This window comes from Microtus ochrogaster, chromosome 1, assembly GCF_000317375.1.
Source record: "Microtus ochrogaster isolate Prairie Vole_2 chromosome 1, MicOch1.0, whole genome shotgun sequence".
In the NCBI taxonomy this organism is placed as follows: domain Eukaryota; kingdom Metazoa; phylum Chordata; class Mammalia; order Rodentia; family Cricetidae; genus Microtus; species Microtus ochrogaster.
This window is the reverse complement of record NC_022009.1, coordinates 118,148,308-118,155,399: the sequence shown is the minus strand read 5'-3', so window position 1 is coordinate 118,155,399 and position 7,092 is coordinate 118,148,308.

Here is a 7,092-nt window from a genome sequence, read left to right as displayed (position 1 = left end):
CCTAAGCCTCTTCCAGGCTCTATATTTTAAGCTGATTTAGGACTCAGTCCTTAATTTCATAAATATTAAATGAAGCTTCTGCAAGGCTCTAGGCACTAGTCTGGGCCCTGGGATACACCCATGTGTAACACTAACTAGGTCTCTGGCCTCAGAGAGCTAAGGTGCTATTGTCAATTGCTACCAGACAATAAACAAGGGGCAAATACAATAAAAAGCTGACTTCAGAGAGCAAGATGAATGACCTTAATGAAAACAGCGATTAGGAAGCAAGAGATGCTTTAATAATTGAGATGCTGCAATTAGGTGAAGCTAATTTTAAGTTCAAAACATGTTTTAAAAAGCAAAGTGTGTTTGCCTTTCTTCAATAAAAATCGCTAAATGCTTCCCTGTAATTCTCTGTTATTAAGGTAAATATCTTATATGGGAGTTTGATTATGCTCCTGTTTAATTTCATTCTCTCTACTGGTGTGTTATTTGCTTAAAAATAGAAAATTCTAGCTGTTGAGGAGGGGAAACAAGCTTTCTGGTATGGGCCCAAGCAACATATTCCCTCTTTGACAGAGTTAGGAGCACCGTTGGAAATTCACTTCCAGATTAGGTTTCAATTGTCCTTTTCAATTAAACTCAGTAGTTAAAGTTTCCCTATACTATGAAGGTTATAATATCAGAAATATTTTAAGATATATGCCTTTTCATTAAATATAATGATATAAAGATAATTTTCATTGTCAAAAGACTTTGGAAAACTTTAGGGTTTGGAAAAGCACATCATCTATATATAAAATATCATTAAATTCATACTCATTATAAATAGTTGCTGTATCATATATGTCTATTTAAATTTCATACTGTTTTCCCATGTAAGACAAAGTATTCACTCAGCTTTGAGTACTCCAATGGACATTCTGCAACTTACTTCACTTAACATTATAGAGTTATAATTCAGGACATCTTTTAGAGGGATTTGTGATATTAGGCATTGGAAAACAGGAGGAAAAATAAGTAATAATTAGTTTGAGGGAGACAAGGTTTATGAAATTCTCCTGAATCAAATAAACAACTGGAAACCCTTAAAGACACCAAGAAAACTACAGGTGGGTAACAGTAGAAGTCTGTGTTTTAAACCCATTAAAATGAAGTAAGAATTCACAGAGTGTACCCAGTGTTGAAATTTACCCTATGCAAGACCTAGAAGAGTGGGCCAGTCCCAAACTGGCTCCCTGTGTTTGGTAGAGAGGTGAGTCTGCTAAAAGCACCTTCTCTCTCTCTCTTTTTTTTTTTTTTTTTTTTTTTTTTTTTTGTTTTTCGAGACAGGGTTTCTCTGTGGTTTTGGAGCCTGTCCTGGAATAGCTCTTGTAGACCAGGCTGGTCTCGAACTCACAGAGATCTGCCTGCCTCTGCCTCCCTAGTGCTGGGATTAAAGGCATGTGCGCCACCACCGCCCGGCAAGAGCACCTTCTCTTATATACATCTTCCCCCTCATTCTACCCTGACTGTTTATGCGACCATCTACAAATCTGAGGCATAGAGGTTAAAAAAAAAAGAAATCTATTTTCTTCTGCCTTCTTGTGTCTCAGGTGAGCATCCTGACAGCGTGCTATTGAAGGAAATGGATGAGAGATATTTCTCACTGCTTAGCATTATGCTTCTTGGTTTGTCACTTCAGTTCTCTGGGGCTTCAATGTCCTAGCCTGTACAGAGAAGAGTTAGAGAAATTCTACTTTTCAAAAAAATGTCCAAAACTTGGACTTCTCAAGAGGGCCTCATCTTTGGACTAACACATTTGTGTTACTATTGTGATAAGCAGTGTTTTTTCTACTAACCTTAATTTTCTAGCATAGTCCTTCCACTGGACTCTTGGTCCATCACATTATGAGCATTAATAACATTTTCTTTAAGGGTTTAATGTCTATTAACAATGCCCCTGTGATGCTAGGAGCTGAACCCAGGGCATTATGCAGGCGAGAGTACCCTACCCCTGAGTTACGTACTCAGCACTTTTTTGTTTTGGTATTTGATTTCTTAAAAAGAAGTTTGTTTGTTTTCCATTGGGCCAGGATATCTTGGTAGCATACATTTATGCCCAGAGTTTTCCTGTGCAGAGTTGTTGATGGTCAGTGGTCACCTTGCCTGGAACCTTGTTCTACCTTCCCTTTCACTTATTTCACAGAGCATTGTAATTGGTTCTTAGGCTTAAATCACTAGGGAAGGTGAATATATACGCTGCGTGTGCAGATGATGAACACATAAACACACTGCTCTAAATGATTTCTTCTGCATCCAGTTCCTTACAGAACACCTCCACTGCGTGCGTTAACCCCAAACACAAATGCCAAGATCAAACTGGGGTGTGAGCAGAATTACATTTTCGTTGCTATTTGGAGGGTTATATGTGCCAATTGCTAGTGCTCTTTTTGTGCCTTGAGCAGGATGTTTCATGGTGGACAGCAAACCACAACCATCAGAACAGGCATGGCAGGCCAGAAAGGAGGAGAGATAGCTCAGATGTAAACATAGTTGATAAAATCTCTGCCCATGAAAATATAAAATAGACCACATAAATATTGTCCCAGTATCCATCCAAAAACTATATTTCATATGGCTTAGAGACTGATAAATGGTGGAACCAGTTTTTATCAGTGAAGTAGGAATCTATAAATGATAAGTGTTGCATATGACTGCATTGGTAAGAAAGTAGTTTGCCTGTTTTCCTTCCTTTGTATCCACTCTGTTAGTGGATATCAAGTTAAGGGTAATTATGAAAATCCATACAACAGAGAACACAGGATATATCAGCCGCGGTGCCTGGGTTTATGTGAATTCCATTGATCCTGTCTTCTGTGTCTGCATATTGTGTTTCACTAAGACCAGCAAATACACAGCACGGTTCCAGGCACCTGGGTTTAGATAGCATTTAGTGTGTGTTTGTTGCCCTCGTATTTGAAACACAGTAAACTAACCCTTTGGAATATGTGTACTTTTCCCCTAATCTCCCTAATTCTGTGGCTTTGTTCAGGAATAACATTCTAAAACATTTTCCCTTGCAAATTGTTCATCTCCATGACAATAATGTCTTTTCTTCAAAGAAAGGAAAACACATAAAAAAAAGAAGGCTCACTAGGGATGCATTTTGGGTGGTCACACATGGCTTTCTTGGTTGAGAATAATTTTTGTAATAAAATAGAAACAAACTTCACTTAAGAATTTGTGTGTGTGTGTGTGTGTGTGTGTGTGTGTGCATATGCACACAGCAGCTATAGGTGGGCAGTGCAGAACTTGACTGGAGAAGACTTTTGACTAAGAAATACCCATGCCCATTTGTAAAAGATGATGTCATCGTCTTGTTAATAATGTTTAAAAGTGTGTACTTAAATGCACCACAGAAAATTAAAACCTAATTTGAGCAAGTTTTCCACAGACATTTATAAAAACTGAAACAGACTTTTCTTTGGATTATATACACATATTGGACCTGAATCATTTGATTTTACATGATTTACATCATTTATCTATGAAAATGTTCAGAGAAAATTTCTGAGAATGTTTTGCATTTTGTAAATGGTATTAACATGTTTAGGGATAGATTATTATTTTGAGTAACATAGACTATCTTACATAATCTTTGAAAGTCTTTCACACCTTTAAAAATAAGGAAGTTGAATTCTGAAAGATTAAGGAGATTCTTCTCAAGGGCCACATCTAGTGAATGGTAGATTTGACATTTAAACTTTGAATCATTGGCTCTAACATGTATTTCTCAATGTGGTGATCTTACACCTAATAGGAGGCAAATGAAGGGCAGACGGGTTTATTTTAGACCACAGTTTGGGGCAGTCTAAAATATTTCATCATGGTATGGGATTCATAGAGAAAGTACAGTGGCAGGATATACGGTGTAGGAAGTTAAGGCCTACCAAGTCAAAAGGAGCCAACCTGGAGTCTGCCTGGCGCTCTCAGAGGTCCTGGCCATGCCTAGCCACTAAGGAGCAACCAAGCGGTGTTTCCTGAGTGCCTAGCAATAAACACTCTCAGAGGTCCTGATTGCACCCAACCAATGAGGGGCAAGCATGAAATGTCAACCATCAACATATCAGAACACCTGGGTGCTGGGAGGCTATATAAGTTTCTCCTCGTTGTTAAATACATGAGCCTGCTCTAAGCCTTCTACCTGATTCCTGGCATCTGTGTTGGTTGACACTGTGCTTTTCACTCCCTCCCCTGAGGAAGACATTAGGGTCCAGCAACAATCAGGCAGTGGTCACATTTCATCTCCCATCAGGACACAGAAGGAGGTGCATGGCGTGCTTTCCAAATCTCTCTGTGCTCAGCCTGGGACTTCACCTCCAGGTACGGCACTCTCCATACTCCCCGCTAAGTCAAAACCTTTCTGGAAAGTCCCTCGCTGACAAGCACAGAGGTGTGTTTCCTAGTTATTCTGCATCTAATCAGGTTGATAGTGAATATTAACATCGCATTACCCCTCAATTGTTAGCAGTATTCCCACGCTTAACACTAAAATTATCTGGTGGATTTGTCAAAGCACAGCGACTCAGTTCCAATCTCTGTAGTCCTCATTTAGTGGGTTAGAGTTGGGAGTTTCAGTATTTATATTTTTATCTGTTTATTCATTAAAATCAGGTTATGCTTTCACATACTTATCCTGACCACAATTGCTCCTCCCTCCACTCCTTCCAGCTTCTTCTCCTCTCCTCCAGATCTACTCCCCCTCCTCCATCTGTTTCCTCTTTAGAAAAAAGCAGGCCTTCAAGAGACAGCAGCCAAACAGGACAAACGAGATACAATTAGAGAGAGCCAAAGCCCTTATGTCAAGACTGGAAGAGGCAACCCAAAGAGAGGAAAAGGAGTCCCAAGAACAGGCAAAATAGCCCACTCTCACTATTAGGAGTCTCACAGAAACACCAAGCAAATGACTGTAACATAGACTGAAGACTTGGTGCGGCCTCATTCTGGCCTTTGTTTGCCCCTCCAGTCTCTGTGAGCCTATATGAGTGTCCTACTTAGTTGATCCAGTGGGACATGCTCTCCTGGTGTCACCATTTGGTCTCACTTTTACAGTCTTTCTCCTTCTCTTCCTCAGCGTTCTCCAGTCTCTGAGGCGAGGGACCCAATGGAGACATTCAATTTAGGGTCTCTCCACATAATGTCTGACTGGGAGTCTCTGTATCTAGTCCCGTTTGTGGCCACAGGAAGCCTCTGTGATGATTACTGGACAAGGCACCAATCAGGGAGTATAGCAGAATATCCTTAGGAATCATTTCTCTTTTTTTTGGCAATCATAATTGGTTCTATCCTAGGTTTCTAAGTTATCCATTCTCAGGGAGGAGACCACAAGTTAAACCAAATATTGATTGGCCACTCCCACAAGTTCTGCACCACCATTGCCCTGCTCATCTTGCAGGTGGGAAAGATGGTAGGCCAAGGATTTTGTGGCTGGTTTGGCATTCAGAATTCTTTATCTATGCCTGTGGAGTACCTTCTCACTCCAAAGAGATTAGAATGGAAGAGTGTGTGTTCCATACAGGTACCAGTTTGACCTCTCTCTAATTAATGAGCTCCACAGAAGTTGGGATGGGTGATGGGGGTCCCTCTGCCGTTTTTCAAAGAGCAGCTTTCTGTCCCAGCAAGAGACTGGATTGTTTAGGGATCTCCAAGGGACCACTTCAACCAACAACTCAACAAAATGCAACTCAGTGCCAACACTGGAAGCTTTGACTCTGGCTACAGAAAATGGCCAGTTCAGACTCCATATTGCCATTGCTAGGAGTTCTCACTAGGGACTCCATCATTGATCTCAGGAAGTTCCCACCACACTAAGTTTCCTAACAGTTCCCCAAATTATCACCTGTTTTCATTGTCTCCGCTGGTCCTCTCTTCTTCTCCGGACACTGCTCCTTCTTATTACTGTGTTGACTGAGGTTTGTGCCCTGCACAGTCCTACAGCAATTTAGTCCCAAAGAAACACACAGAGGCCTACAACATTAAGTTGCTCTATTAACTCAGGCTTCTTACTAACTCATATCTTACATCTTAACCCAAAGTTCTTGTCAGTGTTAGCCATGTGTCTTGGTACCTTTTATCAGTGAGATGTTCTCATTTTGCTTCCTCTGTGTTTGGGTGACGATTGCAGACTGAGCTTTCCTCTTTCCAGAATTCTCCTGTTCTCATTGCCCCACCTCTATTTCCTGGTTGCCCCACCTCTACTACCTGCCTGGTCACCCCACATATATTTTCTGCCTGGCTACTAGCGAATCAACGTTTTATTAAAATATAAGTGACAAAACTTTACAAAGTACAAGACCATTGTCACACATCACCACCGTCACCACAGACCACCACAATCTATTTTATTTCTCCTTCCCAGGAAGATCCACGATTCCCTCTCTAAAGTCCTTCTCTTTACCTAACTTCTCTGGAGAGACAACTACGTCATGTGTTTACTTATACATGATATTAACCGTAAAGTAAATGATAATCAAACATCTATATTTCTACAAGTTTATAAGAAATGCTGATTTTGGTGACTGGCTTTCATGTTTTCATATTCACTGAATAATGCTTAACCTATGGCCTTCTTAAAAACTCTATACTCAGAATGTTCTAACAAGAAAACAAAAAAGGAGTCATCATATTCAGTAAAGAAAGAGAACAAGAAAAGATTATGTTAAGAATAAAAATGAAAATGGTAATTTACAAAGACAGCTACCCTTTCGAACATGAAGAATAAAAGCAAGGTTCTAGGCAATACCTCCAGCTTTTCCTAGTCATACTGTGCATTTTTAGCCATCATTCATCTGTGCTTGGTCAACCAGCACAACCCTAATCTTCCACGTCTGGTGACTGCTTAAGATGCTGAACTTAAGAGCGAATACTTTTTGTCCTTTCTTGTAGAACTTCATCAAGCAATATTTATTCTGAATCCAAATTCAAGCCCTTCTTCTGTTAAGCAGGCCATCAAAGTAGTCTTAAAACTCTCCTATGTCATAATAGTTTTTTTGTGTGAGATACTTATACTAGAATGAGTTTAGGATGAATTCTGTCTTTTAAAACCTGTTCTGCATAGAAGTCTTATTA